The sequence below is a fragment of the Littorina saxatilis genome, linkage group LG9 (genome assembly GCF_037325665.1).
Source record: "Littorina saxatilis isolate snail1 linkage group LG9, US_GU_Lsax_2.0, whole genome shotgun sequence".
Classification (NCBI taxonomy): domain Eukaryota; kingdom Metazoa; phylum Mollusca; class Gastropoda; order Littorinimorpha; family Littorinidae; genus Littorina; species Littorina saxatilis.
The window spans coordinates 20,684,098-20,702,012 of NC_090253.1; the positions used below are offsets into that span (position 1 = coordinate 20,684,098).

The 17,915-nt window shown below is 42.7% G+C and overlaps 1 long non-coding RNA gene across 1 annotated transcript in view; it reads left to right on the forward strand.

The window, feature by feature from the left end:
* Window positions 1–4,124: 4,124 nt before the first annotated feature.
* The window catches only part of LOC138977390 (uncharacterized), a 108,123-nt gene continuing 94,332 nt past the window's right edge, over window positions 4,125–17,915 (forward strand). Inside the window, exon 1 of the long non-coding RNA XR_011459257.1 lies at window positions 4,125–5,390. This is a non-coding gene — a long non-coding RNA (uncharacterized lncRNA). The remainder of the gene's footprint in view (window positions 5,391–17,915) is intronic.

Consider the following 17,915-nt stretch of genomic DNA (forward strand, 5'->3'; position numbering starts at 1 on the left):
ATTTCCTAATGAAAACAAAAAGATTTTCAGATTTCCTGATCCTAGAATTGTTTACAGGTGAGCTTTATGCTTTTGATTCAGAAGAGTTGCAGAGTTGCATCCCCTTATCCTATTGTTGAAGCTGTCTTTTCTTCTTTATTACATATAATTGGATCGTTTTGTTTACTTCCTTAGTTGAAGGGAAATAGTTGACAGCAGTAGTACTGTCACTTATTGTACTAGGTTGGTCAGCAAAGCTGGTGTTAACATATTTTAGAAAACCATCTCCGTGAGTATCCATTTCACAGAAACTGGATCAGTGGTACATAGCTGGCACATCAAAGGAAAAATACAGAGGGGAACTATGTTTGCTCTGGATGGGCGGTCAGATCAAATGCATTGTAATAGCCGGTTGGCCTTGAGACCTGGGTCAATGACCGGTACATGTACTTGCAATCTGAACACAGCTGCCTGTCCCAGTTTAGAGACACTGACCTTACCCGGGGTCAATGACCGAATTTTACCTGAGAGGAAACTTTCTTACACAACATGTGAAAGTCTCTCAAGGACTGGCCAGCGAAGGACAATAAGAGAGGGGGTGAAGTGAAGTGAATAGCACAGAGAGGGGGGAGGGAGTGGGGCGTGGGTAGTTATTTTGACTGCTGATGCAATCGCCAGCGGCTAGTGGCACTGGAGGGGTGATGTGAGGTCAAGTGAGGCGGAGGGGGGTAGCTGTCTAGCCAATGTGTCAGGGCTTAATTGGTGCATAATAGGATAAATGGTCTATGATTGGTGGTAGTCCTGGGTCCTTCTCAAAGTGAGAAGGGGGGGGGGGGGGGGGGGTTGAGTGGGCAGTTGAGAAGTGACAAATCGAGTAGAGGGCAGTAGAGAAGTGACACGTTTTGTAATCGCCCGCGAGAGATCTTTGTACCCATGATGATTAGCATTTGCACCATTCTGATATCTGTGGCCTAGTGTTTCCCATGCTTACAAGGCACCAGCATGTGCTTAATTGAGCAGCAGTCTACTGCAGTGGAGCATGGTGACAGAAATCCAAACAACTAAAATATTCTCTGTTTTCTTTAAAAAAAAGAAAGAAAAAAAGAACATACAGGGATACACTGTCACATCGTGCATAAAACTCTAAAACAAGGTGTGCACATATGAATAAATATGCAGCTATCATAGATATAGGCAAAACTTCACGACAAACTGTCATGTCACTGTAAGGTGTCTTGGGAGACAAATTTAAGGACTATCCCTCTACACGTGATGTCAACGCCTGGACAGATTTATGATGATTCAAAAGATAGTCAATGAGTATGAGAAAGAAGAAAACTGATATAAGATTATAATGTTCAATTACACACATAATTCAAAGATCCTGAAGCTTCTTCTTCTTCTTCTTCTTCTTCTTCTTCTTCTTCTTCTTCTTCTTCGTTCGTGGGCTGAAACTCCCACGTACACTCGTGTTTTTTGCACCAGTGGAATTTTACGTGTATGACCGTTTTTTACCCCGCCATTTAGGCAGCCACACGCCGTTTTCGGAGGAAGCATGCTGGGTATTTTCGTGTTTCTATAACCCACCGAACTCTGACATGGATTACAGGATCTTTTTCGTGCGCACTTGGTCTTGTGCTTGCGTGTACAGACGGGGGTGTTCGGACACCGAGGAGAGTCTGCACACAAAGTTGACTCTGAGAAATAAATCTCTCGCCGAACGTGGGGACGAACTCACGCTGACAGCGGCCAACTGGATACAAATCCAGCGCGCTACCGACTGAGCTACGTCCCCGCCCAGATCCTGAAGCAAAGTGAAGGGCACTAACTCTGCCAGTCTTATCACAACGAAGCTGAGCAGAGTTGACAGGAAAACTGAATGAATGGAATTGGGTCTTGTGACTTGCATTATTATCATAATATTAATAGGTTGTTTTTATCGTTTCAACGTTGTCTTAGAATTTGTGGAGAGAGAACCCTGTTCTATTTCTAGTTCTAACTCCCCCTCCGACACACACTCACATACAAACAATGCTACCCTTCTTACTGCCTCTGCCTACATTGTCACAGAAGACATCAGGAATTCTTCCTGTCTCGTGTCTACAATCTCTCCTTGACTTTTCTCTTGTCACCATGGTTACAACGAGAGGATGCCTGTTTGTTAGCAGCTAGTCAGATAGAGAGAGAGGGTGGGAGGGAGAGACTCACAGACACGAATTCAAATTACTGTGACAAGCGAGAGGAAGAGAGAAAATGAAGGGTGTAGGAGAGGAAATGAGCTTACCATGGTGATACGAAAAGTATTTATCCTTGTTAGCAGGGAGAGAGAGAGAGAGAGAGAGAGAGAGGGGAGGGGGGGGAGTGGAGTTGAAAGAAGAAGTTTTTTTGGTAAGCTTGCTAAGATTTAACTTAAATTTTGTAGTTGGCACCTGCCCCCAACACCTACATGTACTTGCCACTGGGTGGTTGAAATGGATCGGGGAGAGGGGGGGGGGGTGGTGAAAGCAGGAGGAGAGCTTCCCCCCTCCCCAAGTGTCCCGTGCGTGTTCTACCAGTACCACCCACCCCCTCCCCAAACACGAATGCTGTCTCCTATTGACACCCCCACCCACCATACACACACCCGAGAACATTCTTCTCGTCTTGCCTCGAAGTTCCATCATCATGTGAGATAGGAGAAGACAAATCATTCTTCACGAAGTTTACGATATTTACGATTTTATAATGATCTGTTGGCTGTCCACGCAGAGAGGGGCAACTTAAGGTCTGCATCTGGCCCCGAACCCTCCCTTTCCAACCTTCTTCTTCTTCTGCGTTCGTGGGCTGAAACTCCCACGTACACTCGTGTTTTTGCACAAGTGGAATTTTACGTGTATGACCGTTTTTACCCCCGCCATTTAGGCAACCATACACCGCTTTTGGAGGAAGCATGCTGAGTATTTTCGTGTTTCTATAACCCACCGAACTCTGACATGGATTACAGGATCTTTTCCGTGCGCACTTGGTCTTGTGCTTGCGTATACACACGAAGAGGAATAAGCCACTAGAAGGTCTGCACATAAGTTGACCTGGGAGATCGGAAAAATCTCCACACTTACAGGGATGTTGCCAGAAATTCATACCTATAGGACAAATGTCTTCGGCATCAATAGGACATTTGACTGCTTTCAGACATTTTAATAGGACAATATAAGTTTGTGCAAAACACAAAATCTCCCGTACTCCTAACTTTAGTGTGGTGTAGACGGGTGTACGCAAACGGCTCATACCGCAAACGGTTCGGAAAATGCAAGATCTGCACTGCACAACTTCAGTACGTCAGTTTTTGAAGATTTCTATAACGAAAGGAAAATTATCAAATAATGCGCAGTCCGAAGAAAAAAACAAGGACCGCGCTCAGTTCAAAACAATAGGACATCTGACCGTCATGCGGCGATGTGAATCGGACATTTGAGCCTTTTAATCGGTCTATGTCTGATGTCCGAAGCCTTAGACGACATCCCCGACTTAACCCACCAGGCGGCCGCGGCCGGGATTCGAACCCTCGACCTTCCGATTAAGAGGCCGACGTCTTACCACCCCGCCACAGCGCCCTTTCCAACCAATATAGTCTTCTCTCATCCTCACCACCACCCTCCCCCCTTTCCTTCCTGTTTCCATCATTGTCGCATCTGCCGCGTGCGTCGCTTTGATTGCTCTTGCGTTACCATGGTGACACCAGCGCGTCGCTAACCAGTACCAGTGATTTCCAGGGTATTTTCGGTGCTGATAATGGATGGGTGGTTGCGTCATATGTTGTCGCACCATTGTGGGGGGGGGGGGGGGGGGGGGGGTCGGCTTCAGCTTGAGAAAAGTGTTATAGGATTCAAGTGAGGATGAGGGTGTGTTTTAGGAGTACTTCATCACTTTGTCAAAGTTGAATTCAAAGTGGAATAAAGTTATGGGTCATCGGTCTGTGACTCTCTCCCCCTCCCCCCCTCTTCTCTTAGAAGCGTTTTAACCGCATCATACACTAGGACTTGGGTGGTTTTCTCTCTCTCTCTCTCTCTCTCTCTCTCTCTCTCTCTCTCTCTCTCTCTCTCTCTCTCTCTGTCTCTCTGTCTCTGTCTCTCTCTCTCCCTCTTTTAATTTATGTTTTATTTTTAAATCTCTTCTTTTGTTGTTGTTGAGATGTGTCTTTTTGACTCACATGCGAAGCAAAAGTGAGTCTGTACTCACCCGAGTCGTCCGTCCGGACGTCCGTCCGGCCGTCCGGAAAACTTTAACGTTGGATATTTCTTGGACACTATTCAGTCTATTAGTACCAAATTTGGCAAGATGGTGTATGATGACAGGGCCCCAAAAAACATACATAGCATCTTGCTTCAAGGTCAAGGTCACAGGGGCCAAAACTGTTGTCTAAAAAACAGCTATTTTTCCCATTTTCTCTGAAGTTTTTGAGATTTAATACCTCACCTATATATGATATATAGGGCAAAGTAAGCCCCATCTTTTGATACCAGTTTGGTTTACCTTGCTTCAAGGTCAAGGTCACAGGAGCTCTTCAAAGTTGGATTGTATACATATTTTGAAGTGACCTTGACCCTGAACTATGGAAGATAACTGTTTCAAACTTAAAAATTATGTGGGGCACATGTTATGCTTTCATCATGAGACACATTTGGTCACATATGGTCAAGGTCACTTTGACCCTTATGAAATGTGACCAAAATAAGGTAGTGAACCACTAAAAGTGACCATATCTCATGGTAGAAAGAGCCAATAAGCACCATTGTACTTCCTATGTCTTGAATTAACAGCTTTGTCTTGGATGACCTTGACCTTGGGTCAAGGTCACATGTATTTTGGTAGGAAAAATGTGTAAAGCAGTTCTTAGTGTATGATGTCATTGCTAGGTTTAGTTATTTGACCTTGACCCTGAAGGTCAAGGTCTCCCACAGTGGGGCACTGCGGTTATGAAATTAAAGGCCCCTCCTGTTTTTGGAACCGCAGGAGCTTTCTAGTTTGCTGTTAGGTAGATTTTTGGTTCCTCTTTCCTGTCATGCTCTCTTTTTCTTCATGAATTCTTTTCCTTTTTCTGCCTTCTTGCTCATTCACCTGTATTTTTTCCAAAAATCTCTTCTCTTGCCGCTTGTCTCGCGATTCATGTATAGTTTAATCTGTTAGTGTTCTGATGTAAGTCCAGCAGTAGATAGGTTAAGCCTATTTTAACACACTGGAAACTGGTAATCTTCCAGTAGGTATTAATTTAGTTTTACTAAAGCCTGCTGGGACACAAGTAATGGGTTAGTGCATTTGTAAACAGGAATCGCTTGACAAGTGGCCCCCTTCATCCCCCCCTTCCTCGTCCTGATATGGCTCTGCGTAGTCGGCAGGACGTTAAGCAACAAATAAACAAACAAACAAACAAGGTCAAGGTCATGTCAAGGTCAAGCATGTGAGTTGTATGGGCTTTGCCCTTCTTGTTTCGGTTAATTTTGTCCCTCTCTCTCTATCTTTTAACTTTTTGGAAAAGAACGCTTCTGCAATGTTGCCTTCCCCTTGGACTTGGAGCAAACAGTGATATTGATAGTTCCTTAAATGTGGAGATCACGTACAGTTTCGTTTGAGTTTGAGATCCCCCCAAAAAGAAAAAGCTTTTGCTCTTAGCCTGAGATCATGATTGGTTTCTCAAAGTCAGATTAAAGAACTGACATTCATACTTGCGAGTCATTAGATCACTATGAGATTGGTCAGACCAAATTTACATCGTAACATCTTTGGTGGAACAAAAAGAGCAGCAAGAAAAACAAAAGCAGAGTCACTTGTTATGTAAGACAAAAAGCCTTGCTATCACGAAGAAGAGACATATACTGTTTACTGTTTATTGCATCCCTTTGTTTTTGTTTTCTAAGCCCACGCTCAAATTCCAAAACTTGTAGAAACAGGAGAATAATGTCGACTGCTCGCGAGAAAAAGAATTTGTTATACATAGGATCAACAAGTACTGTACTTATGTATACATGTACTTGAGTACAGACATTTTTGGTCTTTTTATTTCTATATTGTATAATGGAAAGTCTTGCGGGCGGGAGAAAGACGACTCTCTTGTCGACCTGCTCCTGCCCTTTAAAAATGGAAAAAGGATCGACGTTTCGGAAGTCTGCTCGGATTTATCGAAGTACCTGTTCTTTTTTGGCCCCGAGAATAAACCAAGAACCCAGTTTCCAAATCTGACAGGGTCTCAGCAGGTGAAATGCGATCGGGTGCGAAAGTTCGGTCAAAAAGAGTAAAGAAATTCATTCTTGAGAAGAAAAAAACCACAAAGAAGACAGCGATTGAAACAATGGCTGACCGGTGATAAATTTTAAATTTTTGCAAGGCCGAAGGAGTTTCAAATAAAGTTATTCTGCAAGAAGCTCTCTCTCTTCCGCCCTGTCTTCTACTTCGACGCCTTCTTCTTTATCTTCTTGAAGAACAGTAGAGGATACGACAAAGTAATGAGAGACCCTGTGGTTGCTCTCTAACTCCCTGCCCCCACCCCACCCTCTCTCTCTCTCTCTCTCTCTCTCTCTCTCTCTCTCTCTCTCTCTCTCTCTCTCTCTCTCTCTCTCTCTCTCTCTTTCTCTCTCTCTCAAGGTTTCAAGGTTTTATTTCGGCTTTAGGCCCATAGGGCATTTAAGCAAACAAAACAAGAAATTTCTCCGAGGTAGGAAAAACACCCCCGTTGGTCAAAGGGAAATAACCATTCTCACTGCCACCAACTGAGAAGGTTATTTCCCTTTGACCATTAATATGTCCCTCTATAAGTCCTTGTAGAATCTTAATCCACCAATAACTCCCTAACCGTGTGTTTGACTGGTCCCAATTTTTGTAAGGACCGTCTCAGGAATGTATAGAACCTGTTCACCAAGTTTGGTGACGATCGGTCCGTTCATTCTTGAGATCTATATGCGAACACAAACAAACAAACAAACACATGGAGCGAATCCTAATCTTAATCTTAATCCACCAATAACTCCCTAACCGTGTGTTTGACTGGTCCCAATTTTTGTAAGGACCGTCTCAGGAATGTATAGAACCTGTTCACCAAGTTTGGTGACGATCGGTCCGTTCATTCTTGAGATCTATATGCGAACACAAACAAACAAACAAACACATGGAGCGAATCCTATACACACCCCTATACCGGGGGTGTAAATACACAATTAAGTCACGCGCACAATGAGAGTGCATGCAGGCACAGCAAACAGTGTATTTAATTAAACACCAAAAGAAAAAAATAACACACTAACAAAAAGAAACCACATCTTCATCAACTAGAGCTCTACCTCACAAAATTAAGAGAAAAAACAAACTAAACAAAAAAACAAACCGATTAAACCAACAGAGTAAGAACCACAACAAAACACAACGAAACATGTAAATCATCTAGCGAAAATAACTCATAATAACTCGCTCTCTCTCTCTCATTATCTCTCTCTCTCTCTCTCTCTCTCTCTCTCTCTCTCTCTCTCTCTCTCTCTCTCTCTCTCTCTCTCTCTCTCTCTCTATGTCTCTCTTTCTCTCTGTCTCTCTCTCTTTCTCTTGTTTTTCTCTCTCTCTTTCTCTCTCTCTCTTTCTCTTTCTCTCTTTCTTTTTCTCTCTTTCTCTCTCTTTCTCTCCCTCTCTCCCCTTCTTTTTAAAGAACATTAGACTCTACCGCAAAAGAAATAAGAGAACCTCTAGTTGGTAGCCATGGAAATGGGCTTTCCCGAAATAGTCCAGGAGTCATTAGCTTTTAGTCCAGTATTACACGGTGCCAACCACAAATCAATGGCGGAGCTTCCGCCTCTGCATCTTATTTCAAGGACGTCAAAGGCGAAAAGGAGACTGCTTCAAAGGCTGAAGATTTTATTTTAATAATTTTATAAGTCTTCAAAAATAGAAGCCTTTCAAAAATGGGAGACTTTCAAACATGTCGTTCACCCTATGATTTGTAGGGACACTTCCTGATATTAACAAACGGGATGAATGGAGGGGGATACCGGGGGGTGGCGGTGGGGCCTGGGGGGGGGGGGGGGGTGCATGGGTGTGTAGCGGTGACAACGTGGTTTATTCTTTGATGTTGAGTTAGAACTTGTCAAATTCAGCGACTGAAGTTGGGAAGTGCTTTGAGTTTGACACTCGAATTTCTTTTTCACATATATATATATACGTATGTCCAAAATGAAAGCTATGTGAAATATGTGTTTGGACCGAGACGACGGGTCAACGAGACGGGAGCGGGAGACAAGAGCAGTTTCAGTTCTTTATTTCAGAGTCGTATGATACGATGAGAAAGTCTGTACTCCAATGTCGCGATGGCTCTTTGATCAATGATGTCTGGAGACTGGAGTTCTCGTAATCATGACCCTTTTGTGTCTTGAATAGAGATGGGCTATGGCGATGGTGTAGATCTGTCAATCACCCTTGATAAAACTATGCGTAATATAATAACAGTTACAAGTACCACAAGGAAGGATGTTTAAAACATTGAGGTATTGGTTTATTCCTCAGTAGGACGGCATTGAGTTAATACTTATGCATGCTGAGTAAGACAAGACTGTTGCTTGGTGTGTGTGTCTACAAGAGCTCCGCTACAAACAGGGGGAAAGAAACTCGGGAGATAGATATATTCTTTTAGTTTAAAGGTGCCTTTCTTCTCTTGTAGATAATCGTCCATGCTTTTACCTCCAGGGAAAAAAAGCATACTTCCTACGGCTACAGTAATGAGTATGGCTGTTTTCTGTGTAGAGTTGGGATTTTTTTGGGTAGTTTTTGCTGTAATTTTTTAGAAACGGACTCCAATCATCATGGTAATGTCAATCTGCGGAATTAGTTGTATTTTTATTTTAAATGAACAAATTGTTTTAAAGAATTCCCACTGCAGAAGAATCAGCCAGGCTGTTGATTTTTGGTATGTGTCCAATGCAAAGGGAGCTCTTTTCCTCATGTAAAAGTCTGTACACATCTGTGGTGTTTTCAATGGTCGTTTACACTGGAAGGATGGTATCTTGAACTGTTAAGCTGCAGCTGATGAGGTGTGGTCTGCAGATGAAATGGAAACCAAGGAGGGTATTATTGCCAATCAAGAGAGTTGTGCTTCTGTCCCGTCTCCCATTCTCTGCTGTGCTTATTAGCAATCATAGCCGGCTTGGAGTTGCTGAGGTTTTCTTTTCTTCTGTATCTTTTGTTAAGTCTCTCTCTCTCTCTCTCTCTCTCTCTCTCTCTCTCTCTCTCTCTCTCTCTCTCTCTCTCTCTCTCTCTCTCTCTCACTCACTCTCTCTCTCACTCTCTCTCTTTCTCTCTCTTTCTCTCTCTCACTCACACCCTCTCTTTTACTAAAAGTATGGGCTTTATGGTGGTAAACCTGATGTTTTCTTGGTGACAGGGAGACTGATTTTGAGGGATTGTGGGATCGTAGAATTGATGAGAATCTTGATGAAGGCTAGAGACAGGCGTTTTATATTGTGTGACAGTGCTGTAGGCGAAGAGATGCACGAGCGGTACGTCTGTGACAATGTTATTTTGTGGGTTGCGTAAGTTTCTAAGGTGAATGTTGCTGTTGTTTTATCTGGGCTGAGTTTGGTGTGTGGAACGTTAGATAGATGGTTCGATGGTTGACGATTGTTAATCGTACATAAAATCAGAGTAGCAGTTTGATTTAAAGGCACAGTAAGCCTCCCGTAAACCATCACAGATACTGTCAGGCTTTTACACACAGTACAAACACCCTTTCATTTAAACACTCACCGCTTGAGAACATCCTAGGTGCCCTCCGTAAAGAGCGAGCAATTTTCAAAGAATTTTTTTTTGCGTGGTTTATCTTACCCCTGAGCCATAGAATATAGTCAATTTTTGTAAAGATTTTAGTCAAGCAGTATGTAAGAAATGTTAAGTCCTTTGTACTGGAAACTTGCATTCTCCCAGTAAGGTAATATATTGTACTACGTTGCAAGCCCCTGGAGCAAATTTTTGATTAGTGCTTTTGTGAACAAGAAACAATTGACAAGTGGCTCTATCCCTTCTCCCACCTTTCCCTGTCGCGATATAACCTTCGTGGTTGAAAACGACGTTAAACACCAAATAAAGTAAAGTAAATCGTGAACCCGTGTGATCCAGTTTCCCTTTTTCACAATGCAGTCTTCAGTTAGTAATTTGAATGCAACTCGCTGTGAGCTTATCTGCAATAGCACGTTATTATGTACCTCTGACTATGCACGAAACAAACGGCTGTGGTTCACAAGAACTCTAGCGATGGCTTTTGCCTATAAACCGTCGTCTGCTACGAGAACCACGACCTTGCGTGACCCTGCTTCTGGGCTTTTCTTTTTTCAAACTTTCAAAACTTCGAATTGTACTGATCTTGTCTTGATGAAAAAAGAATTCTTTTATGATTTAAGAATGTTTGTGTAACAAGCTGTCAATTTATTATTTAGATTTTAAAAGTTAGGTCTAGCGCCAAAACGCACCACGGTCCGATTGTCTCTGAGCAATCGGCGCAAAATTAATTCTTTAAAAATTGCTCGCTCTTTACGTAGGGCACCTAGGATGTTCCCGTTTGGTGAGCGTTCAAATGGAAGGGTGTTTGTACTGTGTGTAAAAGCCTGACAGTATCTGTGATGGTTTACAGGAGGCTTACTGTGCCTTTAATGTCTTGCACATCACACTCACAGGCCGTGGCGCAGGTCTTTAGTTCCTTGAGACGCCAAAGAAGAAGAACGGAAAAATAGAACAGGAAGAAGAGACAAGCTAGGACAAAAACAAAACAAAAAACAAAACAAAAGTGCAGGAGTCAACTGTTTTTCATTACGGCGCTAATTATAGAAATACAATTGATTTGTCCCTGCCTCTTCTGTATTGATTGAATTCTTTTGAACTTTTGCCATTCGCTTTTTTTTTTAGGAGCATTTACTTTTTTGGCCTTTCCTTTCTCTCTGTCACGTGGCCAGTTTACCTTCGATTATAAAATCTATTCTCGGACAGACAGTCTCTTTGGGTAAGAAAAGAAAAACGCTGTTTGCCTGTTAGCAACGAATTTGAACTGACATCGACAAACGTAAAATAAAGACAAGTCGCGTAAGGCGAAATTACTACATTTAGTAAAGCTGTCGAACTTGCGGGATGAAACTGAACGCACTGTATTTTTCCATCAAGACAGTTCAGCTTCGTCAATCCCCGCGTGAAGGAAATCGCTCACCTCCCACGTGCAAAACGTAGTGATATTGACACGCCAGATTAGCGCGGTAGCGTATTGTGCTAAGCAGGAAAGCGCGCTTTTCTGTATTCTTGTTAACTTTCTGAGCTTGTTTTGAATCCAACCTATCATATCTATATATTATGTTTTTGGAATCAGGAAATGATAAAGAATAAGATGAAATCAATTTTGGATCGATTTCTTAAATTTTAATCGTAAGATTAATTAATCTATTTTCGTTAATTGTGATCACATTTTAAGAGTAAACATGACATATGTATTATATTTTTAGATTCAGAATGTGATAAAGAATACGATGCAATCAATTTTAAATCTGTTTGCGAAAAATCGATTTTAATGACAACTTTAATGAGCAAACTCATTAATTAATTTTTAAGCCTTAAGCTGAAATGCTATACCAAAGTCCGGGCTTCGTCGAAGATTACTTGACCAAAATTTGAACCAATTTGGTTGAAAAATGAGAGCGTGACAGTGCCGCCTCAACTTTCACGAAAAGCCGGATATGACGTCATCAAAGACATTTGAGACTGTGCCAAAAGGTGACGTTTTCATGTCAGTATGTCCCAAATGACATCACCAGTACATTTTTCATTCTATCTAATCTGTTTTCGTTCTATTTTTTCTAATAACATGCGTTAACAATTGATTGCCAACTGGAATGGAAGAGCACAAAAAGTGTAACTTGATATGTAGTTTCTCTAGAGGGAAAAACATCTTCCACTTTCATGTCAGTGTGTCCCATGCAACATACATTTGCCAAACAGCTATGTGCAAGTAGATTATTTGTTAGTGGTATAGAAAATACTGATCAACAATTAAAGTCAGTTTTCACATTCATTTTCTACCTATTTCTTATTTGTTTATTCTGTTGGCAATGGTGAAATGTCAGCAATCGTGTGTCATTCGGGACAGTAGACATGACACCTGACCTTTTGGCACAGTCTCATTTATAAAAAAAAATGGAAAAAATGTCTGGAGATACCATACTCAGGATCTCTCATGTCAAGTTTCATGAAGATCGGTCCAGTAGTTTTCTCTGAATCGCTCTACACACACACACACACACACACACACACACACACACATACACCACACCCTCGTCTCGATTCCCCCCTCTACGTTAAAACATTTAGTCAAAACTTGACTAAATGTAATGACAAAGAGAGAAAAAAAAGAAAAAACAAGTCGCGTAAGGCGAAATTACTACATTTAGTCAAGCTGTGGAACTCATAGAATGAAACTGAACGCACTGCATTTTTTCACAATGACCGTAGTCCGCCGCTTGTGCATAACGGAGTGAAACTGACGAGCCTGTTCAGCGCGGTAGTGGTTTCGCTGTGCTGCATAGCACGCTTTTCTGTACCTCTCTTCGTTTTAACTTTCTGAGCGTGTTTTTAATCCAAACATATCATATCTATGTTTTTGGAATCAGGAACCGACACGGAATAAGATGAAATTGTTTTTAAATCGATTTCGGAAATTTAATTTTGATCATAATTTTTATATTGTTAATTTTCAGAGCTTGTTTTTAATCCAAATATAACATATTTATATGTTTTTGGAATCAGGAAATGATGTAGAATAAGATGAACGTAAATTTGGATCGTTGTATATAAAAAAACCAATTTATTACAATTTTCAGATTTTTAATGACCAAAGTCATTAATTAATTTTTAAGCCACCAAGCTGAAATGCAATACCGAAGTCCGGCCTTCGTCGAAGATTGCTTTACAAAAATTTCAATCAATTTGATTGAAAAATGAGGGTGTGACAGTGCCGCCTCAACTTTTACAAAAAGCCGGATATGACGTCATCAAAAGTATTTATCGAAAAAAAGAAGAAAAAAGTCCGGGAACTCTCATGTCAAATTTCATAAAGATCGGTCCAGTAGTTTGGTCTGAATCGCTCTACACACACACACGCACAGACAGACACACACACACGCACAGACAGACAGACAGACACACACACACACACACACACACACACTAGTATACACCACGACCCTCGTCTCGATTCCCCCTCTATGTTAAAACATTTAGTCAAAATTTGACTAAATGTAAAAAGGAAAACAGTACCGCAGAGAAAGAAAGAAACGTTTTATTGGACTAGAAGGCAGAACTCAGATGTCGTATTTTTTTCCCTCCGGAATCCTGCATAAAATCCCATTCTCCTGCAATGTGGTATTTCTCGGTACAACATATGTTGTTTTTATGGGAGGCTTTGAACGGTTTATTTTGTCTTTGACTTTCTGAGTGATCGACAAGAAGAAGAAGTCTTTGACTTTCGGCCTTTGCGAGAGAAAAAGGGAGGAGTTAAAATAGCAAGGAATTGAATTTTGAATCTGGCGAAGTTAGGAATAAGTTGTATTGTATTGGATGATTGTATTGAAGAGTATGAGGGGAGAGAGAGACACACAGACATAGTGAGACATAGAGAGATAGACACAGACAGACAGAGACTTGATTCGGAGTTTTGTTACTCTTTAACTGTTCAACAATCTGTGGTCGATTTGTAAATTCTGGATGACTCGGTGAAGGGGGGGGGGGGGGGGGGGGCAGGCAGGCAGAGGACAGAGAGAGTTGGTTCGATGTTCTGTTACTGATTTCAGTCAATGTGTTTCTCAGACAAGCTTCGACTGAGAGAGAAAAAATGTGGCTTTTCATATTTGTAACCTTACCCGTATGCTATATAGGGTCAGGAAAAATAAGTTCTTGAAACAAATAACCTTCATCAATAGATCACATTTCGGGGGAACTATTTTTCTGGAGATCTCAGACGCATCACCTGCATCCGTATATCAAGTTCCATGGAAGTTTAAAAAACATGATGGAAAGAGGTTAGATGTGTATCATTTTACCAGACACATGTGGCTTCTAAGAAGGTCATCAGCCGACTCAAAATACACGTACTCCTCTGGTTTCGTAAACAACTGTACTCTCCCCCTTTCCCTCCAAAAATACCAGTACAACATTTGAGAAGGGTGCTAAGTGTTCAACAAAATAATGTTGATAAAATATGCGTTTAGCCGGTGTGTGTGTGTGTGTGTGGTTGAAACTTTTTCAACACGCTGTGTTCCAAAAAGAGAAATGAACGCAATGACCGGATAAAATAAAAGCATGCCCTAAATGACATTCTTATAATTCAATATTAAAGCGTGAGTGTTTTATTATGAATGCAGCTATTTTGGTTTGAGACTTTGCTGCACTGAGGTGCGGAAAAACAACTACAATTTTAAGGGGAATAGCATTTGATGGAGTCAAGCAGGCTGCAGTTTCAGACACTCTTTCTATTCCTCCGTTTTATTTTTTTGACGTTGCAATGCAGAAGTGGTATCACGTTAAAAAGATATATTTGTTTGTAGCACAGCAGAATATGACTTGACGTCATGATTTTAATGTCCAGGAAGGCATTTTTTGTAGTCGGCAGGGGGGAGTGGGGATCGCCCGATTTATCCATCGAGGGAATAATAGGGTACCGAAACATACAAACCGAACAAACCGGAGGCACTGTCAGGGATGACAACTCCCACATTCACCCCCTTTCCTGGCAATTGAACACCCCCACTCCACCCCACCCCCTCTTCTCCCCATTTCCAACACACGACCCCCCCCCCCCCCCACCTTTGTGTACAGTCACGTGCATGCGGCTGCCTGATTCTGTCCACTCAGATAGGAAACGAAGGAGATGCTAATAAGCCGGTGGTCACGTTAGCACTCATGAATTTTCTTTGCATGAAGATTCCTCCCTGCATCTATTCCATCGCTTACATTGGCGCTGGGCAAGAAGTTCGCCAGGCTGATTTCTGCTGATTGCTTCGTTCGGAATCGGACTCGCAAACGCACTGGCTGTGCGATGCGTGTAAGCGTATGCATGTGTGTGCGCGCTTGCATAGGGATGTGTAACATAAGAAACAAACTTGGGAGTAACCTCAGCATGCGTGCACGGGCATGAATTTAAATTCGGTAGGATACACTCTAAAAGCGTTAATTGGAAGTGGAACGCATTCGATCAAGCGCGGGTACAAAACAGACATAAAAACGCACAGCACTTACGCACGCACGCGCACACTCAGACACACACACACACACACACACGTACGTCAGCACACTTGTTCCACACTTTCAAGCTCAATAGTAAAGAGTTAAAGAAATCGCGCCGTTTGATAAATATTATTTTTACAAAAAATTGTGGTACAGTGCATTCACCACGATTAGGTTTGTAGGATTTAGCATTCTGATCGTTCAATGCTATTTTCAGTCGATCCGCGCAAGCAAACTGGTATGTAGTTGCTTTGTTTTGTTCATTTTCTTTTTTCAATATACTCCCCCCCCCCCCCCCCTCCCATCAAAATAAAAAAAAATAAAAATCGCGAAGGACTTTCAGTTCGAACAATGATCGATTACCTATGAGTCACTCGAGTGGGCAAAGTGGACTTTGTGTTCGCTGTGTTCCCCATAAACATTGCATTGTTTCTCGCCACGGTGTCACGGAAAAGAACAACGACGGGGGTCAATACCCCCGGACAAAAGCCTGTTCTCAACGCGTGACATGTGGGAATGAATAGAATGCCGATCCATACGCGGGTATGTGTGTGTTTGAAGGCTGCACTTTGTGTGGTGTCACCGCGTGTCACTTTCTTCTCGATGGCGGAGATGCAGATGTTGTCCACACGGAAGAAGGACATTTGGGTACGGGTACCTTGATCGCATCTTGTGGTTGTTACAGAACTCTGTTTCAACCAAGTCTCTTCATCCACCACCACCCGCACCCTGTTTTTTTGGTGTCCTCCCCAATCCACTATTCGCCCAGCGCTTTACGATTAAGTACACTGTACGTATTGCAGTCTTGGCGTCTCGTGTTGACACAGTGACACTAACAGTGGCCCCGGTAATGCCAGGCCCTACCGACGAGAGGACTCCTCCCAACAAAGGACACTTCTTGATGTCCCTTCGTAAATTTAACAAAAGAATCATTCTCATGAACGGCCACCTGTGATGTGGGGGCACTTTTGATTGGTTCCAGGACTGTCCTTTTATCACAGGTACCACTGTGCTATCTCCACCCCACCCCCTTTCACATGTCAACCCGTCACTCTTATATTCGTCTTTGTTTATCTCTCAACCCTGAAGCATATTTTACTCAGAAGTTTTAACCCCTGTCAGGTACGGTGAGTGTGTGGTTGTGTGCCCCCTCTCTCTCCCCCCCCCCCCCCCCCCCCTTGTCATTATACACCCGCCTTTGTGAATCTCACATCCGTGAAGCATCTTTCCTTTTGACTGTCATCAAGTACGAGTCCGGGTAGACATGTTTGTTATCGACCAGATCAAGGGAATCTGAGTGTATTGTCGACGTCAGTGTTTTGTCTTGGTTGCCGACTGTGGACCCTTGTAATCAGGGATTGTATTCCTGTAGCGGTCGTTATCAGTCTGTTGTTCGTGGTCGCACTATCGTGGATTGGTGATAACGAGAGTGCACTTTCATAGCACTCATCAGCACGCACGCACATACTCAGAGAACGAGCGCAACATCGTCAGAAGCAGGTGTGTTGAGGCATGCGCGCGCGCATGCACGCACGCACGCACACACACACACACACACACACACACTGCGAGCGTGCGACTTCGTCATAAGCGACTGTGTGTGTGTGTGTGTGTGTGTTACTACGTGTGTGGATGTCACTGTGTGTGTGTGTGTGTGTTACTGCGTGTGTGGATGTCACTGTGTGTGTGTGTGTGTGTGTGTGTGTTTTTTAGGCCAGGGGGTGCGTGCGTGTGCTCAAACTGAAGCGTCCTCGCTCACATTAAAAGATATACCCTACAGTAGTACACCTCTTAACCGTATCATATACGCAAACGTCATAAACAAATGTGACACAGTGAAAAGAAGTAGTAGGCAAGAAAACAACAACAGCGATCAATATTAAGTACCAAGCTATAGGGGCTTGGATGTTGTCTCTGCGAAGATAACGGAGACTCAGACAGGCGTGGCCCGCAGTTTGAATCTGATACTCGTCTGCATCGTTGGCATCGTCAAACGGCAGAAATGTAATCGTCGCGATTTGCCTGCAGTGAGACTTCTTGTTTTCGATCATCAGGGTTCGTTTTTGTGTGAGATTCAATCATTGACGGATTTTGGAATTAGGTATACTACTTTATTGCGTATTTGTTGTTTTTTTAATTCAAATTCAAGTGCCGAAATAGAAAACTGTAGCAGAAATGTAATCGTCACAATTTGTCGTCTTATTGCTCTTGTCAAGTTGAATGTGCTGCGTAGCGGCAGACGTCTATAGTTTTCCCCTCAACAGGTTGTGGTTTTTGTTTATTCCTAAAACAAAAGCGAAAGTGTAATCTCCGCGGTTTGCTCATTTGTCTTATTACTGCTGTTGTCAAGTTGAGTATGCAGCAGACTTCTGGTTTTGGTCTGCAGCAGTGGTCTGCAGCAGTGGACTGGGTGGCCGAGTGGTAACGCACTTGCGCTCGGAAGCGAGAGGTTGCGAGTTCGACCCTGGGTCAGGGCGTTAGCAATTTTCTCCCCCCCCCCCCCCTTTCCTAACCTAGGTGGTGGGTTCAAGTGCTAGTCTTTCGGATGAGACGATAAACCGAGGTCCCTTCGTGTACACTACATTGGGGTATGCACGTTAAAGATCCCACGATTGACAAAAGGGTATTTCCTGGCAAAATTATATAGGCGTAGATAAAAATGTCCACCAAAATAC